The 20,411-nt window shown below is 39.9% G+C and overlaps 2 pseudogenes; both read right to left on the minus strand.

Annotated features, from left to right (window-relative positions):
- LOC121376578 lies at positions 1-156 on the minus strand (annotated as a pseudogene).
- Positions 157-9,214: 9,058 nt separating this feature from the next.
- LOC121376623 lies at positions 9,215-9,396 on the minus strand (annotated as a pseudogene).
- Positions 9,397-20,411: the final 11,015 nt, after the last annotated feature.

Here is a 20,411-nt window from a genome sequence, read left to right on the forward strand (position 1 = left end):
CAACCCGTGGTGAGGGCGGAGCAAGCCCCGGGCACCTCATCCCCTTTCAAAAATCAGTTTAATATCGATGTCCCCCAATGGAGGACGTATCAGATATTAAGCTGATAAGAACAGATACTTTTTTATTTTATTTCGAGGGTATCCTCCAAAAAAGAGGCCCCCCATTTATTCCGTACCGACATCAAAACCCAACAACGGAAACTTAAGGCAGTTCCACACCTCACAACATTCCCACAGGCTGTAACTCAGCCTGTGTAAATTAAAACCATGAATGAAATGAACATGAACGATGATGATATACACAGTGAAAAAATGAACATGAAAGATGAAAAAACCGCAAAACCATAACATAATACACAACCATATACTCCCCCCCCCCCCCCCCACCCCACACCTGATCAATTTATTTCCGAGACGAAAGTTTCATGAATGACTTAGTTTCTAAAAAACACTGTTGTTGCGCATCAGCACACAAATTATGTCTCTGTACAAGTTCACGCGTAACATAGCGACCATGATCGGTTTTAAAAAAACCACGACTATCTGATCGAATACCCTGAAACACAATACTCAGACACACATAAGTTTCATCAGGAACACACTTTGTTGACACACGCGCACGTAACTCAGGCTTGACTTTCACAGCTGACTTGTGAGGAGTAACTTGAGCAGACGACGAACGAGACACATCACAATCCATGGACACACACTGACGACGCACCGGTGCACCAGGCAAACTAAAGGGCGGATAATCAGGAACGTCCCAACCCATCGGATCTTTCAACATCCGATCCAATACACGCTGACTTTCGACCGTTGTATCAGTGTTAGGTAACATGTGTGGCTCCACAGGAGGAACCTGAGTAGATAAAGTATAAGACATTGCACTCTTCTGAGCAACACGATCACTACTCACATGTGTAGGCTGCACCACAGATGAATCAGACAAAGCAGGACGAACAGACTTAGAAGACACCGACTTGACAGGCACAGACGACCTCGTAGACTGCACAGGGGAGGCACATTTAGACAGAACACGACTAGAACGCTCAAACGACACAGACTTGACAGGAGGAGAAACTGACTTGACAGGGGTAGACACAGACTTGACAGGAGACACAGACTTTACAGGAGACACAGACTTTACAGGAACAGGAGACTTGGGAGGCTCCACATGGGAGACTGGACTCGGAACCGAAACAGGAACATGCACCTTTTGCTCAACACTGAGGACAGGAGAAGTAGAAAAATCAATTTCCAGTCTATCTTCCGTATCCGACCCCTCCATATCCTCCTCATGCATATCACTAGATTCCTTCATCTCTTCATCAGACTGATCAGGTAACAACTTTTCCACTCCACTTTCAGCTATATTCACAGTATTCACTTGCTCAGTACTCACTGCACTGGCACTATCTTTCTCTGAAACACTATCTTTATCTACTGCACCATTCTTTTCTGTAACACTATCTTTCTCTACTGCACCCTCTTTTTCTGTGGCACTATCTTTCTCTACTGCACCTTCCTTCACTGTTTCACTATCTTTCCTTGCTGCACCATGCTTCACCACTGACGACCACGCCCGTGACCTACCCTTTAACTCAGGATAGGACCGCCGTTCGTGACCTTGACCACCACACTGTAAACACACTGGCGAACGACCCCGCACAACAAGCAAAAACTCAGACCCTAAAAAGTCCGCTCCATGCGGAATCTGTTTGAACTGTTCATTAGAACACCGAACACACAGAGTACGCACACCGTTGAGAACACCATCCACATTTTCGAATTCACAAGAAATTACATCACCATATCCATTTCGAGAAAAAAATTCAACAATAAATTCTCTCTTCAACCAAACAGGTAGCCAATGGACCCTCACTTGAACATAGCGAAAGCCCACATCACACACAGATACTGACGTAAGTCCAACATGAAAATTTCCTTGGCACGCATTCACAAATTCCGCTTTTAACTCAGACGAGAAAAAACCAACAATCCAATTAGAATTCCCTTTGGCATGATGCACAATACATACAGAGTCCGGTGCAACAAGGTCACCCACGGCTTGCAGAATTTTTTCTCGGGTCAACGAAGTAAATCCAATCCCGGGCGAAAACACCACACACGAATCACGAACTTCATGGTCAATAAAATCCTCCACATTATCCATCATAAATACACAAAAATAAGAACAATAATAAAGTACTCACATAGCGAATCCAAAACACAATCCAAGAAAATAACTACACGTCGATCTTTGCCAAAAGGCCGAGAATTTTTTTTGTTTTTTTTTGTTTCCAGTTTCAGGCAGCACCGGGCATGCCGGGTACCCCATTTATTATTCAAATTCCTACCTATTTACAATTAACCAGGTTCTCATTGAATATTAAAATAAGGATGTACATAAATATACAGTTGTACAGTTTATTTAATGCGTGCTTGTGTTTTTTGTATCTTTTACTATAATTAGTGTGTATTGCTTTAATAATTATTTACAAGAAATTAACCTGGTTTGCGAACCTGGCCCCTAAAGCTACAAGCCGGGGGGTCCAAGTCTGTTTTTCTACATTTTTGTGCAATTAGTCATTATTTCTCATAGTTTATAAGTAATGTCGAAGGCGTCATTGCACGAGGCAATGACCTCTTCGATACACCAGTGTTTAAGGAATTTTTCTTTTCTGTCTGGCCGCTCTAAGGCGGCAAAATATTCTGTTTCCACCCTTGAGTAAACCAAATGTTTAAAAAGTGCCATTTCATTACATGGCTTATTTCCCTCTAATAGTTTTCTAGTTGTCCATATTACCCTTATTGCTTTGCTCCAGAGAAAAATTCCTAGCTGCGATGCATAATTACCAAGTTTGTATTTAATGCCAAAGATCATGGCATATGGGTTTAAACGGAATTTATTGCCTAAGAGTTTTTTAAAGATAGGTTCAATTTGTTTAATAAAGAGTTTGGTTTTTTTGCAGTGAAAAAAGGCATGCAAGACTGAGTCCACTCCGTCGCTCACAAGGCACTCCGGGGTGGGCTCGATCTTCCAGTCATATAGATGTTTTCTAACTGCAATTACATTTCTAATCATTTTATAAATTAAGTCAAAATCGGGATTTTCAATAAAGCCGGAGTTTAAGGTTTTCCAAATATTTTGCCAGTTTATGGTTTCATTAAAGGCTGTTTCCCACCTGGTTTTAAATGATGCATCTTTGTAAATTCTTAATAGCAAGACTGCGTATATGTCCTTCGTTTTCGCGACTGTCACGTCCTTTTTCGTATCACCAACGTTGATACAAAAGATGGCGTCTAAGTCACCATCAAAGGGGTCTTCATTTCGTAGTGTCCATAATAAGGTCGGCGGTATGTTGTCTTGTAGGTCTTTTAATTGGCGATAAAATGCCGCGCTAGTTGAGCAACCAGCGAAGTCCAAAAAGTCGTTCGTTCCCATGTCCCAGATGTCTTTGACTAAATTTAGTCTTTCTCTAAGTATAACATTGTGCTGTTTGTGTGATATGGTCGGATTGTCGTGAAGCGGTTCATAGATTATTTGTTGGTAACTGTCAGTGTCTCGAGTAATGTCAAGGTCATTCCAAATTAAAAGAATATCCTTGTATATATTCGGCATTGATTTAAAGTTAGCTTTATTATTTATAATCTTACATTTTAAAATGTGTCTTTCGATATTTAAATCTTTGTATTGGCCTAAAAAATAATCCGCTAGGGCTTTCCAATTACCTTCCCCTTCTAGACTTAATAGTCTACTTACAAATTTAATTCTTTGTGCTTTAATTTTTAGCCGAATATTTACAACACCCAACCCACCAAACTCCTTGGGTAGTTGAATTTGCTCTTTTGATATAAAATGTTTCCTGTAACTCCAAATGAAGTCGAAAATCATTTTATCAATTTGTTTGGCATATTTTTCCGGAAGTTCCAAAACGTTTGATAAGTACCAAATGCCACTAGTTGCTAAAGAATTTACTGCAACTACTTTACCATGTAGAGTTAAATTTCGATTGCTCCATATATTTAAGATTGTTTTGATTTTTTGAATTTTGGGTTCCCAGTTATCAGCTGAGACGTCAACATTTCCGAAATAAAAGCCTAAGATTTTAATTTTATCGTTTGTCCATCTTATATCAAGAGGCGTATCTTTCTCGTACCTAAGTTTTCCCATTAGGAAACCGTTAGTTTTCTGAAGATTGACTTTAGCGCCTGATGCACGTTCATAGATATTTAGGATTTTAAATAATTGTTTTACTGAGTCTAAGTCTGATAAGGTCGCGTTACCGTCGTCTGAATACCCTACCCATTTACTAACGAAGCCATCTGGTAAAGTTATCCCATTAATTTTGGAGTCTTCCCGAACAGCCTCTGCCAAAGTTTCTGCTACTAAAATATATAATACTGTGCTGATCGAGCAGCCCTGTCTAATTCCCCTAGAGAGGTTGAAATAGTTTGAAACATACCCATTTACTTTAACAGCGGATTGAATATCCGTGTAACAGGTTTTAATCATTTTAATAAAGTTTGGCCCAAAATTAAATTTTTGTAGAACTTTAAACAAAAAATCCCATTCCACCCTATCATATGCTTTTGTTTGGTCTAAGGATAAAATTAAGCCCGGTAATTCCTTACGATTTACATATTCTATTAAGTCTCTTATCAATGACGCTCCGTCATGGATTGATCTGCCTTTTACTGAACATTTCTGATTTGGATGTATTATTTTTGGTAGAAAATCTCTGATTCTACTTGCCAAAACTTTTGTAATAATTTTATAATCACAATTTAATAAAGAGATTGGTCGCCAGTTTTTTAAAAGTTGTTTTTCGTTGCCTTTCCAGATTAGAACAATAACACCACGGCGCATGGTAAAAGTTAATTTTTCTTTATCAAAGGCATCGTTAATTACTTCTACCAGATCGCTACCAATTAGGCCAAAAAAATTCCGGTAGAATTCTGTAGTCAAGCCATCACAGCCTGGTGACTTGTCATTGGCAAAAGATTTAACAGCCCCTGCGAGTGCTGTAACCTCACCGTGGTGCAGGGGTGTAACATTCTCTTTGAGAATGGCCAATACAGCACAAATTGAAGTTTAGAGTAAAATTCGGTGTCCGTAAAATTCAGTGATATTTGTATTTGTATCTTTGCACAGTTCTTTACACTGTTCTTGTTTAAACCTTGAATTTTTATATTGATGTTGATCATCACTTTATTTATTTGCATTACCATAGTTTGACACCCAATAGCCGATGTATTTTTCGTGCTGGGGTGTCGTTAAACATTCATTCATTCATTCATTCATTCAGATTTAACAGCTGATGATACTTCGTCAAGAGTTATTTCCCCTTCACACGCGTCTCTGTCTTCATCATTTAATGTCTTTGTCATTTTGTTTAATAAATAATTTTGTGCCGAAACGTCTGTCTTTTCTGATGTGTAAAGTTTTTTTTATAAAATTTAGTTGTTTCATTTAAAATTTCATTTTGATTTTCAATTAAATTTCCATCTTCGGTTATTAAAGAATTCATGTGTTTATTGTTAGCTTTTTGTTTTTCGAGATTTACAAAATAAGCCGTGCATCGTTCACCTTGTTCAATTTCGTCCACTTTGGCCCTAATTCTTGCCCCTTGTAATTGTATTTGTTCGTAATTTTTAATTTTATTTTGTACGTTAATTAATTCTGCGTAGTCGTCTAAGTGTCCAAGTTCGTCTAATTGTGTTAAGAAAATTTCGTCTTGTTTTAAGTTGTATATATATGTCCTTTCAGTCCTTCGTTTTTGTTTACAATAGTCTGTGGTTAGTGTTTTGATTTTAACTTTACCCAGATCCCACCATAATAAAAGATCATTATAATTTCCCTTTTCTGTTTTCCACGTCAGCCAAAAGTCGTTAATTAAGTTTACGTAGTTTTTGTCTTTCAAAACACTATTGTTAAATGCCCATAGTCCTGGTCCTCTGTTGTTTTTGTCGAAAATAAATTGTGCCCAAACAAGCTTGTGATCAGTGTAAACGCACTGAGTTACACCCGCTTCTTTCAGGCCAGCAAGAAACTGCCCTGAGATTAAAATTCTGTCAATGCGTGAGTACGTTTTGTAAGCCTTGTTGTGGTATATAAAGGAGGTTCTGTTTGGGTATATATATCTGTATGCATCTTGTAGTGCGTGTTCGTTTATAATGTTATTTAATTCTTTAACCCCTACAGTGCCCCTAAGTTCTTGCTTCTTAGAGCCTGTCCGGTCGAGCGTTACATTGTCCACACAATTAAAGTCGCCACAAAGAATGCGGCTAGTCACGGTACGTTGGTCATCTGTCGTAATAAAGTAGTTGACACAGCTTGCAATGAACTCAGCCCTTTGGCATGGGTTCACTGGACAATACAAATTAACTACGTTAAATACCTGACTATTAAATTGGCAAAGTAAACTAAGAACTCGCCCTTCTGCGTCTTTAAGAGAATTAATTACTTCAATGTCTAGCCCTTTTCTGAATAAAATTGCAACACCCCATTTGCGCCCAACATTACATGAGTTTATGAAATACGTCCCTTTGAAATCTTTTAATAATTCTTTTATATTATCTTTGTCATTAAAGTGGGTTTCCTGTAAACAAATTATATCTACTTTTTCTGTATTTAATAAATTTAAAATAAGGGTTCTCTTTGTATTACTATTTACAAAGCCGTTCACGTTTAATGTGCCAATTTTCAAGTGTGTGCTGTTAACTGCCAGCTATTTAACATGTAACGAACAAAATAAAATAAATAATTAAAGTGGTAGACAATTGCATGGAGACAAAAAACATGGTTACACATATATACACAACATTCGTGCGCGGCTGAAGCAGTCGCTGACCCTGGACACACCAAGTCTATGGCTCGCTCTGGCCTAACAGGCCGCAGGGTGGGGTGGTGGCCTGGGTCTATGGTGAACACAGTTTGTATGGGTTTGTACGTTGTACATACGTTTGACGAGACGCATACAGTTTTACACAACACGACCTCACATACAGTTACCACAAAACAAGAAAACACATGAAACAAGTTGACACAGTCAAGCACATTGAACAAATTAACACAGTCAAACATATATACATAGTTTTTGTGAGCCGTTCCTGTCTTGGGGTCCGCATTTGTTGGGGGCCCCGGCCTAAAAGGCGTCAGGGTATGGGGGTGGCCATTGTCATCTCCATGTTTATTTAAACAGTGTTCACAATTATAAGAGGTACATAACACATACAACACTAGAGCACAAACAGATAACGTAGTTTTATATACAACAAACACATTTGAAAGCAGACACACGGGTGCACACGACACAACTCCATCGAATAACACAGAAACACGGGTGAACACATCTCCATGCGAATACACGAAAACACAGGACATTTCACAGTTGAAAACAAACACAGAGGCGAACACAACAAAAACACACATTACAAAGAAACACACTTTTTTTCCTGGTCGCATAGCGAAAGGGGTGGGGGAGTCCAGGGGCGGGTCCGTTCCGTTTGCCATGGCTAGGTTTGGATCGTTGTCATTCTCGGTGTCCGTGTCCAGTCCGGGTCGGGGGGGGGGGGGGGTGTGTGTGGTTGAAAACAGAAAGGGGGGGGGAGGGTCCCCAAAACCTAAGTTTTGGAGGCCTTCTGGCCCTTGGATCTGGAGGGGGGGGGCCTGAGGGAGCGCATGACATGCCTTCTCCGGCGTGATGCCTTCCGACGAGGAAAGCTCTCTCTTTCTTTCCTTTTCCTTCCTCTCTTCCTCTCTTCTTTCCTTCTTCTTCTCTTTTCTCAACCTTTCTATCCTCTCTTTTATCTCTCTCTCCACCTTCTCTATTTCTTCCTGGGTGTTGGTGCTGATAACTAACTCAGCGCTTTCCTCGTCGGCGTCTGGCGTAGGGGTAGGGGTAGGGTCTGACTCACCTACTGCTACTGCTACAACCTTGTCTAGGTCCCCTCCTCTTACGATATCCGAAAAGGATATCTGTCTGTTGGGGCAATCCCACTGTTGGTGGCCTGGTTTCCCGCAATCAAAACAGAGCTCGGGCTGGTTCCTATACCTGACTGTGAACCACTCGTGGTTGGTCGTTTTTAAGCGACCTGGGATATCCCTCTTTATGTCTATTTTAAGACTCCTCTCTCCGGTTTTGACTGACGTGTTTCTCCACGTTGCGTAACTGGTGTTAATCACTATAGTTCCGTATCGTTGGAGGACGTAATCCACGTACACGTTTGATACGCCTAGCGGTAACCCACGGATCCTAACCCAAGTACCTCCGGGGAAGCGTGGGGCGATCTCACAACACCTATCCCGTAAGCTTAGGCCCTGTAGCTCCAAACGGTCCCTGATATCCTGGGAATCTAGATGTAACTCCCACGTGTTGCGTCCCTTGGGTACAACAGCCAGCAGGTGGTTTACGATCGGGACCAAAGCCCGGCAGATCTTCTCTCCCGTGAGGGGTGGGGTGAAACCCGGGGCGTTTAAGTATAAGGGCTTACTATACTCACTACCGCTTGCACTGCTTGGAGGTATCTCGGCTGCTGTGATGGCTTCCTCGAACAGCATCTTTGCTTGGTTGGACCGGGGAAAAAAGAAAACCTGACGATAAGAAAAAACTGTTATTTTATTTAAATTAGATTTTAGAAATCTAGGTGCTCGACAACTGTACCAAAAGGCCGAGAAGCGATGCCTTTTGCCGGTTCGACCCTTTTTTACTATATCCCAAAGGTCTTCCTCGAGTGACAGGTTTCCTCTCGGCGTGCGTTCGTTGGGCAAATTTTACTCTTGGCCTCCAGGTCGCCGCGCGCAGCGCATTTCGCCGTGCGACGGCAAACGGTCGTTTCATTCGTCGCTCTACCTCTACCTGTGCGCGTCCCTACCAAGGTGGCACTACTCTTTTCAGATGAACCCATTGCTTGGCTTTGCTTGGCTTTACCTTCTTCAACGTGGCTGCGACGTCATGTCTTCGAAACATCGCGTTTTAGCAACGAATCCGTCAATGAATGAAATTTTGGAGGCCATGTTTTTTTTGTTTTTTTTCATTTGGGTTTTTGGGGTTGGTTTTTTTTTTTTTTTTTTTTTTTAATGTGCGGGTCTGGCCAAGCTAGGCTCGGGGGAAGGGGGGGGGGGGGGTGTGTGTGTAGGGTGTGTAAGAGCACATATACCGCGCTCTCAACGCAAAGGCTGGATATTTCAACTGTTTTTGGTTTTTTAAAATAGTGGTGGGCCATTCCCGGAAGTACTGCAATACCGGGTCAACCCGTGGTGAGGGCGGAGCAAGCCCCGGGCACCTCACCCTCTTTCAAAAATCAGTTTAATATCGATGTCCCCCAATGGAGGACGTATCAGATATTAAGCTGATAAGAACAGATACTACACTTTGATCTTAGCCGAGATTTTTTTTTTTTTTTTTTTTTTTTTCCCCCATTTATTTTTCAAAAACCTACCTATTTACATTAAACCAGGTCTCCTTGAAGTGTTATTAAAAATATACATGAAGGTATAAGTGCTTGTATTACATATATATATATACATTTTAATTAGTGCATGTGTTTATTCTTGTAATCTTTAAATTTATTTAATGTATAGCCTAGTGATGTGTATCTACAAAAGTCATACCTGGTTATCGGACCTGGCCCCCAAAGCTGCAAGCCGGGGGGGTCCAGATCTATTTTACTACATTTTTTTGTGCATTTGCCAATTATTCTCATAAGTGATATGTAATGTCGAAGGCGTCATTGCACTTGGCAATGACCCCTCCGAGACACCAGTGTTTCAGGAATGTTTCTTTTCTGTTTGGCCGCTCTAAGGCGGCTAAATATTCAGCTTCAACCCTTGAATATACTAAGTGCTTAAACATTGCCATTTCATTACATGGCTTATCTCCCTCTAATAATTTACGTGCTGTCCAAATTACCCTTATGACTTTACTCCACAGAAAGATTCCTAGTTTCGATGCATTGTCCCCAGGCTTATGTTTTATGCCAAAAATCATGGCGTACGGGTTCAACCGGAAATTATTGCCCAAAATTTTCCTAAAGATCGGTTGTAATTGTTTAATAAATATTTTTGTTTTCTTACAGTGAAAAAAGGCGTGCAAAACTGAGTCCACTTCGTTACACACAAGGCATTCCGGAGTGGGCTCAATCTTCCAATCGTATAGATGTTTTCTCACTGCAATTACGTTTCTTATCATTTTATAAATTAAATCATAATCTGGATTTTCAATGTAACCGGAAATTAGTGTTTTCCAAATGTTTTGCCAATTTATGGTTTCATTAAAAGCTGTTTCCCACCTGGTCTTAAACGATGCATCTTTGTAAGTTCTAGATAACAAGGCTGTGTAAATGTCTTTTGTCTTCGCGTCTGTTACGTCCTTTTTCGTATCACCTACGTTGATGCGAAAGATGGCGTCTAAGTCACCATCATATGGGGCTTCGTTCCGTAAAGTCCATAGTAACGTCAACGGGAAATTGTCTTGTATGTCTTTCAATTGGCGAAAAAAAGCCGCACTAGTTGAACAACCAGTGAAGTCCAGAAAGTCGTTCGTACCCAAGTCCCAAATGTCTTTGACTAAATTTAGTCCTTCGCTACGTAAATTATTGTGTAATTTCTTAGATATAGTTGGGTTGTCGTGTAAAGGTTCATATATGATTTGCTGATAACTGTCGGTGTCCCTTGTCAGGTCAAGGTCATTCCATATTAATAAGATTTCCTTGTAGATACTCGGCATTGAGGCGAAATTTACTTTATTATTTATGATTTTACATTTTAGTATATGTCTTTCAATGTTTAAGTTTTTGTAAAGGCCTAAAAAGTGATCAGCTAACGCTTTCCAATTTCCCTCCCCCTCTAAACTTAAAAGTCTACTCACAAATTTAATGCGTTGCGCTTTAATTTTCAGCCGAATATTTACTACCCCCAACCCACCTAATTCCTTAGGTAGTTGAATTTGTTCCTTTGCTATAAAATGTTTTCTATAACTCCAAATAAAATCAAAAATAATTTTATCAATTTGTTTGGCATATTTTTCCGGAAGTTCCAAAACGTTAGATAAGTACCAAATGCCACTCGTTGCAAGGGAGTTTACTGCAACTACTTTACCATGTAAAGTTAAATTTCGATTACTCCATATGTTTAAGATAGTTTTAATTTTTTGGATTTTAGGTTCCCAGTTATCAGCTGAGACGTCAATATTTCCAAAATGAAAGCCCAAAATTTTAATTTTTTCATTAGTCCATCTTATATCAAGCGGAGTGTCCTTCTCATACCTAAGTTTACCCATTAGAAAACCATTAGTTTTCTGAAGATTGACTTTAGCTCCTGATGCACGTTCATAAATATTAAGGATTTTGAATAGTTGCTCTGCAGAGTTAAAGTCAGCTAAGGTTGCGTTACCGTCATCCGAATACCCTACCCACTTACTAACGAAGCCATCAGGTAAAGTGATCCCAATAATTTTTGAGTCCTCCCGAACAGCTTCGGCCAAAGTTTCCGCCACCATAATATATAAAACTGTGCTGATCGGGCATCCCTGTCTAATACCCCTGGAAAGATTAAAATAATTGGAAACGTGTCCATTTACTTTAACGGCGGATTGTATATCTGTATAGCAAGTTTTTATCATTTTAATGAAGTTAGGTCCGAAATTGAATCTTTTAAGTACTTTAAATAAGAAATCCCACTCCACCCTATCATAAGCTTTTGTTTGATCTAAGGATAAGATTAATCCCGGTAATTCATTACGATTAACATATTCTATTAAGTCTCTTATCAATGATGCTCCGTCATGTATTGATCTGCCTTTCACTGAACATTTCTGATTGGGATGTATTATTTTTGGTAAAATGTCTCTAATTCTACTAGCCAAAATCTTTGTAATAATTTTGTAATCACAGTTAAGTAAGGAAATCGGTCGCCAGTTTTTTAGAAGTTGTTTTTCGTTGCCTTTCCAAATTAAAACAATGACACCACGGCGCATGGTAAAAGTTAATTTTTCTTCTCTAAAGGCATCATTAATTACTTCTACCAGATCATTACCAATTAAGCCTAAAAAGTTTCGGTAGAATTCGGCAGTCAAACCATCACATCCAGGCGATTTATCATTGGCAAAGGAGCTAATAGCTGATGAAACTTCGTCAAGAGTTATCTCCCCTTCACAGGCGTCTCGGTCTTCGTCATCTAAAGTCTTTGTCATTTTATTTAAAAGAAAATCTTGAGCCGAAATGTCAGTCTTTTCCGATGTATATAAGGTTTTATAAAAGTTTGCGGTTTCTTTTAGAATTTCATTTGGTGTTTCAATTACTTTGCCATCATCAGTTATTAAGGAATTCATAAATTTTTTGTTAGCTTTTTGTTTTTCTAAGTTTACAAAGTAAGACGTGCATCTTTCGCCTTGTTCAATTTCGTCTACTTTGGCCCTAATTCTAGCACCCTGTAATTGTAATTGTTCATAACTTTTAATTTTATTCTGTACATTAATTAATTCTGAGTAATCATCTAACTGTCCACGTTCGTCAAGTTGCGTCAAGAAGATTTCATCTTGTTTTAAGTTATATATATAAGTTCTTTCCGTCCTACGTTTTTGTTTACAATAATCAGTTGTTAAATTCTTTATTTTAGTTTTACCCATATCCCACCATAATAATAGATCAGAGTAGTTTCCCTTTTTAGTTTTCCAAGTTACCCAAAAATCATTTATTAAGTTTACGTAATTTCTATCTTTTAAAACACTATTGTTAAAGGCCCACAGTCCCGGTCCTTTATTGTTTTTGTCGAATGTAAAGTCAGCCCAAACAAGCTTATGGTCAGTGTAAAGGCACTGAGTGACACCAGCTTCTTTCAGGCCAGTAAGAAACTGCCCTGAGATTAGAATGCGATCAATACGAGAGTATGTTCTGTACGCTTTACTGTGGTATGTGTATGAGGTCCTATCTGGGTATATGTGTCTGTATGCATCACTTAGTGCGTGCTCAGTCATGATATTATTTAGTTGTGTAACCCCTACAGTGCCCCTGAGCTCCTGCTTCTTGGATCCTGTCCGGTCTAGCGTAACGTCGTCTACACAATTAAAGTCGCCGCAGAGAACACGGCTTGTCACGGTTCGTCGGTCATCTGTCAAAATAAAATAATTAACACAGCTTGCAATGAACTCAGCCCTATGGCAGGGGTTCACCGGAACATACATATTAATTATATTGAATATTTGACTATTAAATTGGCACAATAAACTTAAAACTCGCCCTTGTGTATCTTTGTTTATTTTAATTATTTTAATATCTAAACCCTTTCTGAATAAAATTGCAACCCCCCATTTACGCCCAACATTACACGAATTAACATAATAAGTCCCATCAAAATCTTTAAGTAGTTCTTTTATATTATCTTTATCATTAAAATGAGTTTCTTGTAAGCAAATTATATCTATTTTCTCAGTATTTAGTAATTTAAAAATTAAACCCCGCTTTGTACTATTATTTACAAAGCCGTTTACGTTTAGTGTGCCAATTTTCAAGTGTGTGCTGTCAACTGCCAGCAATTTAACATGTAAGAGATAAAGAAGAATGAATAAACATGAAAGTGTGAATAACTAATTGAAAACAAGAACAAGAACAAAAATAAATAGTGACTATGCTTGGCTAAACTTGTCATGGACCCTGGACACACCAAGTCTCTAGCTCGCCCTAGCCCAACTGGCCTCAGGGTGGGGTGGTGGCCTGGGTCTCTGTGTTGGTGTTGTAGCCTGGAAAAATTAATAATATATAGCACTGTGAACGACAACACAAGACGCACAAAAGTACAAGCAAACACAAACACATGAGGCATGTTAGCCATTTCAGTCACAGGGGGGTGGGGGTGGTCAACATTGGTTAAGCAGTTCCCACACTTGTATAAAGTACATAAAACATTCACAAATAGGGTACAAACACAACACATGATTTTAGATACACAGAACACAGTTTTAGAAAGCACACATCCTTGGATTAAAGCATGACCACGCACATAGAAACACAGAGGTTCATTTCCACACGAAAACACTTGAACACGCAACGAGTGAGTAGTTTTCACCACAAGACACACGAAGGTACAAACAAGAAAGAACAAATAAGGCTTGTTAGCCGGTTTAGTCACAGGGGGGATGGGGGTGGTCGACATTCGTTATGAAGTTCCCACATCTGTATAGCGTACATAAGACATACATAAATAGGGTACAAACACAAAACATGGTTTTATATACAAGGAAAACACTTTTAGAACACACTTGGATTAGAACATAACCACACACATGGAAACACGAAAACACTTGAACACGCAACGAGTGAGTTGTTTTCGCCACAAGACACACGAAAATGCAAACAAGAACGAACAAATAAGGCTTGTTAGCCGGTTTAGTCACAGGGGGGTGGGGGTGGTCGATATTAATTATGAAGTTCCCACACCTGTATGACGTACATAAAACATACATAAATAGGATACAAGCACAAAACATGGTTTTATATACACGGAAAACGATTTTAGAAAACACAGATCCTTGGAAACACACAGAAACACACACATAGGAAAACAGAGGCACATCTCCACACGGAAACACTTGAGAAAGCTTGAAGACATTTGTTTTCACACAGAAGACACAATACACAATGGAAAACAACGAAAACAACGAAAACTTTTTGCCTGGCCGCTGAGTGGGTGGGTTAGGGTAGTCCGGGGGCGGGTCCGATCCGTTATCCGGGGCAAGGTTTGAAGGGTGATCAGTATCATAGTCGGGGGTCGTTCCGGGTCGTGATGGGTTGGGGGAGAGGAGTGTGTCTAAGTCCCCAAAACCTACGTTTTGGTGACCTTTAGCCCCTTGGTCCTGGAGGGGGGCGCCGCTGGTAAGACATGGCATGCTGACTTCTCAGGAGTAGCTTGGTCCTCTGATGAGGAAAGGTCCCTCTTTTTCTCTCTCTCCTTCTCTCTTTCCTCTTTTCTTTCTTTCTTTCTCTCTTTCCTCAGTCTCTCAACTTTTTCTAAACTCACTAATCTGTCTCTCTCTTCCTCTTTCCTAGCTGCTGACAATTCCTTGTCAGAGAATTGGGCCGTGGTGCTGATGATTAGCTCAGTTTCGTCAGTATCAGAGGGTGAGTTGGGGTTGGGGGGAGGGGGCGCTCCTTCTAGTACTTTCTCGATGTTACCTCCCCTAACTACGTCTGAGAAACTTACCTGGCGATCTGGACAGTCCCACTGGTGGTGGTCTGCTTTGCCACATGCAAAGCACAACTCCGGCTGGTTCCGGTATCTTACCTGAAACCAGAGGTGCTGCCTTGTCTGAAGTTTGCCGGGAATGTCCCTACGTATCTCTACCTTTAGGGAGCGCTCTCCAGTTTTGACACTGGTGTCTCTCCACGTAGAATGGCTCGATCGGATTACCACTGTACCGTATCTTCCTAGGATCTCGTCTACTTGGAAGTTGGGGTAGTCTAGTGGGAGCCTTCGTATTTTGAACCAAGTGCCCCCAGGGAACCTTGGGCCAACGTCGCAGTGGTGGTCGCGTACACTTAGTCCCTGGACCTCTAGTCTGTCCCTAACTTCTTGGGTCCTGGCGTGTATTTCCCAGACGTTGCGCCCCTTGGGCACAACGGCCAGCAGGTAATCTGTGATGGGCCCTAGGGCCCTACAGATTTCCTCTCCCTTAAGGGGGGGGGGGGGTGAAACCCGGCGCGTTTAAATAGAGAGGATGAGAATACTCACTCTCCCTCGCGTTGGTCGGGGCTGGCGTCGGTGAAGTCCGTTCGGTGGTCGGGGAAGTCCGGCTGGTTCCGGTAGCTTGATCGGAAAAAAGGGCAGATGACTCTTGCTCCAACATCTTTCGATCCAAAAAAACAGGCTGTTTTTTCCTTCAAAAAAATAACTTTTTTGACGTGAAGCCAAAAATAGAGATTAAACTTGTTAAGTTTAAAACGTCAAATAAAAGGTAAAACCTATTTATTTGCACGCGAAAACAAGAAACTCACTGTCCGCAACCAAAAAGGCCGAGAAGCGATGCCTTTTGCCGGTTCGACCCTTTTTTACTATATCCCAAAGGTCTTCCTCGAGTGACAGGTTTCCTCTCGGCGTGCGTTCGTTGGGCAAATTTTACTCTTGGCCTCCAGGTCGCCGCGCGCAGCGCATTTCGCCGTGCGACGGCATACGGTCGTTTCATTCGTCGCTCTACCTCTACCTGTGCGCGTCCCTACCAAGGTGGCACTACTCTTTTCAGATGAACCCATTGCTTGGCTTTGCTTTGCTTTACCTTCTTCAACGTGGCTGCGACGTCATGTCTTCGAAACATCGCGTTTTAGCAACGAATCCGTCAATGAATGAAATTTTGGAGGCCATGTTTTTTCATTTTTTTTTCATTTGGGTTTTTGCGAACCTGGCCCCCAAAGCTACAAGCCGGGGGGTCCAAGTCTGTTTTTCTACATTTTTGTGCAATTAGTCATTATTTCTCATAGTTTATAAGTAATGTCGAAGGCGTCATTGCACGAGGCAATGACCTCTTCGATACACCAGTGTTTAAGGAATTTTTCTTTTCTGTCTGGCCGCTCTAAGGCGGCAAAATATTCTGTTTCCACCCTTGAGTAAACCAAATGTTTAAAAAGTGCCATTTCATTACATGGCTTATTTCCCTCTAATAGTTTTCTAGTTGTCCATATTACCCTTATTGCTTTGCTCCAGAGAAAAATTCCTAGCTGCGATGCATAATTACCAAGTTTGTATTTAATGCCAAAGATCATGGCATATGGGTTTAAACGGAATTTGTTGCCTAAGAGTTTTTTAAAGATAGGTTCAATTTGTTTAATAAAGAGTTTGGTTTTTTTGCAGTGAAAAAAGGCATGCAAGACTGAGTCCACTCCGTCGCACACAAGGCACTCCGGGGTGGGCTCGATCTTCCAGTCATATAGATGTTTTCTAACTGCAATTACATTTCTAATCATTTTATAAATTAAGTCAAAATCGGGATTTTCAATAAAGCCGGAGTTTAAGGTTTTCCAAATATTTTGCCAGTTTATGGTTTCATTAAAGGCTGTTTCCCACCTGGTTTTAAATGATGCATCTTTGTAAGTTCTTAATAGCAAGACTGCGTATATATGTCCTTCGTTTTCGCGACTGTCACGTCCTTTTTCGTATCACCAACGTTGATACAAAAGATGGCGTCTAAGTCACCATCAAAGGGGTCTTCATTTCGTAGTGTCCATAATAAGGTCGGCGGTATGTTGTCTTGTAGGTCTTTTAATTGGCGATAAAATGCCGCGCTAGTTGAGCAACCAGCGAAGTCCAAAAAGTCGTTCGTTCCCATGTCCCAGATGTCTTTGACTAAATTTAGTCTTTCTCTAAGTATAACATTGTGCTGTTTGTGTGATATGGTCGGATTGTCGTGAAGCGGTTCATAGATTATTTGTTGGTAACTGTCAGTGTCTCGAGTAATGTCAAGGTCATTCCAAATTAAAAGAATATCCTTGTATATATTCGGCATTGATTTAAAGTTAGCTTTATTATTTATAATCTTACATTTTAAAATGTGTCTTTCGATATTTAAATCTTTGTATTGGCCTAAAAAATGATCCGCTAGGGCTTTCCAATTACCTTCCCCTTCTAGACTTAATAGTCTACTTACAAATTTAATTCTTTGTGCTTTAATTTTTAGCCGAATATTTACAACACCCAACCCACCAAACTCCTTTGGGTAGTTGAATTTGCTCTTTTGATATAAAATGTTTCCTGTAACTCCAAATGAAGTCGAAAATCATTTTATCAATTTGTTTGGCATATTTTTCCGGAAGTTCCAAAACGTTTGATAAGTACAAAATGCCACTAGTTGCTAAAGAATTTACTGCAACTACTTTACCATGTAGAGTTAAATTTCGATTGCTCCATATATTTAAGATTGTTTTGATTTTTTGAATTTTGGGTTCCCAGTTATCAGCTGAGACGTCAACATTTCCGAAATAAAAGCCTAAGATTTTAATTTTATCGTTTGTCCATCTTATATCAAGAGGCGTATCTTTCTCGTACCTAAGTTTTCCCATTAGGAAACCGTTAGTTTTCTGAAGACTGACTTTAGCGCCTGATGCACGTTCATAGATATTTAGGATTTTAAATAATTGTTTTACTGAGTCTAAGTCTGATAAGGTCGCGTTACCGTCGTCTGAATACCCTACCCATTTACTAACGAAGCCATCTGGTAAAGTTATCCCATTAATTTTGGAATCTTCCCGAACAGCCTCTGCCAAAGTTTCTGCTACTAAAATATATAATACTGTGCTGATCGGGTAGCCCTGTCTAATTCCCCTAGAGAGGTTGAAATAGTTTGAAACATACCCATTTACTTTAACAGCGGATTGAATATCCGTGTAACAGGTTTTAATCATTTTAATAAAGTTTGGCCCAAAATTAAATTTTTGTAGAACTTTAAACAAAAAATCCCATTCCACCCTATCATATGCTTTTGTTTGGTCTAAGGATAAAATTAAGCCCGGTAATTCCTTACGATTTACATATTCTATTAAGTCTCTTATCAATGACGCTCCGTCATGGATTGATCTGCCTTTTACTGAACATTTCTGATTTGGATGTATTATTTTTGGTAGAAAATCTCTGATTCTACTTGCCAAAACTTTTGTAATAATTTTATAATCACAATTTAATAAAGAGATTGGTCGCCAGTTTTTCAAAAGTTGTTTTTCGTTGCCTTTCCAGATTAGAACAATAACACCACGGCGCATGGTAAAAGTTAATTTTTCTTTATCAAAGGCACATGCTAGAAAGTGGTTTGTAGAGTTCATTACATGCGATCGAAATGCTCCATGCCGAAAAGAGAACCAGCGAACAAGAAGAAGGATGGAAAACAGAAGGAGAAGGTTGGTAAGTCACTTAGCCCAACTGACAAGATGGCGGCCATAGATCCCTCAACGAGTAATTGTCATCAACAATCGCCAAAACCACCCCAAGTCTCATATGATGCGATAATGATTCAACAGCCTGAATTCGGTAACCCCGCCTTGCAAATTCAGCCAGTTTTTCCAGGTCAGCTGACGCAACAATTATCTATACCGCCATGGGCGAACCAAGTGTTCCAAAAATTGACTGAAATTTCCAACACGCTCATTGTAATTTCGCAAAAGACTGATAAGATTGAAGGAATCGAAAAGCGATTACAGACTATTGAACTTAATGTTAATGCATTTAAAACACAGTTATCTGAAAGCAATGAGAAAATTATTGAAATGGAAAAGTCTATAAACTTTGTAAACGAAAGCTTCGAAGAAGCCCGTTCAGATAGAAAGAAAATGGCGGATGTTGTCGACAAAATAAAAACTGAGGTGAGAGAAGTGCGTAAAGGTTTTGATGAAGTCAACAGCTTACGCGGTGATTATAACGAGTTGCATGACTGTGTGTTAGACCTTCAAACCAGATCAATGAGAGACAATCTTATTTTTAACGGTATTGAGGAAAAAGACGATGAAGAAACAGAATCGATTTTACAAACATTTTTGAAAGATAAAATGAAAATAGAAAGCTCTATTAACTTTGACCGTGTACACAGACTTGGTAGAAAGAGTACTAATCCAACAAGACCGCGGCCAATCGTAGCAAAATTCGAACGATATAAAGATCGTGAAAACATCAGAAGAAGCTCAAAAGTGCTCAAGGGAACAAACTTTGGTGTAAGCGAACAATTCCCTTACGAGATCGTTCAACGCAGAAAGGAGTTATGGCCGAAGTACAAAGAAGCGCAGCGTCGTGGACTCCGTGCCTCACTTGTCGTTGATAAACTTTTTATTGACGGTAAACGCTGGTTTCCCGATAGTGCACCCCACGATAGGCCCAACGATGCGCATCCGTACAGTCCTCCGAATGAAAACCCAAACAAACGTGCACGTAATTTCTCACCAAGGGAATATCGCCCATAGGGACGCCGGAGGAGAGACACCGGTCAGGACTTGTCAACACCAAGTGAATACGAAACTGTAAATATTCCCCGTGTACATTCTTATTCAGAGGGAATAAGCGTATGTGACTATGTAGATATTGTATATTTAAATGTGTGTGGTCTCAACAGCAGACTGGATATTCCAGAATTTATAGATTTTATCAATCAGTATGATTTAATATGTTTAGTTGAAACTAAACTTAACGATATTGATCACGTAGAAATACCAGGTTATACAATTTTTACTAATAATAGAAATATTGAATCCAATGTAAGATCAGGGGGCATATGCCTGGCAATTAAAAATAAGCTCACAGATCAAGTACACATTCATAAAACTGTATCCCAATATGTATTATGGTTTACTCTTTCTAACGCTATTTCACAGGGAGATGTATTAAGCACTGTTATTGGAATTGTATATATACCCCCAGTAGGCTCGCCCTATTTTAACCATGATAC

This window comes from Gigantopelta aegis, chromosome 6 (assembly GCF_016097555.1).
Source record: "Gigantopelta aegis isolate Gae_Host chromosome 6, Gae_host_genome, whole genome shotgun sequence".
Lineage (NCBI taxonomy): Eukaryota > Metazoa > Mollusca > Gastropoda > Neomphalida > Peltospiridae > Gigantopelta > Gigantopelta aegis.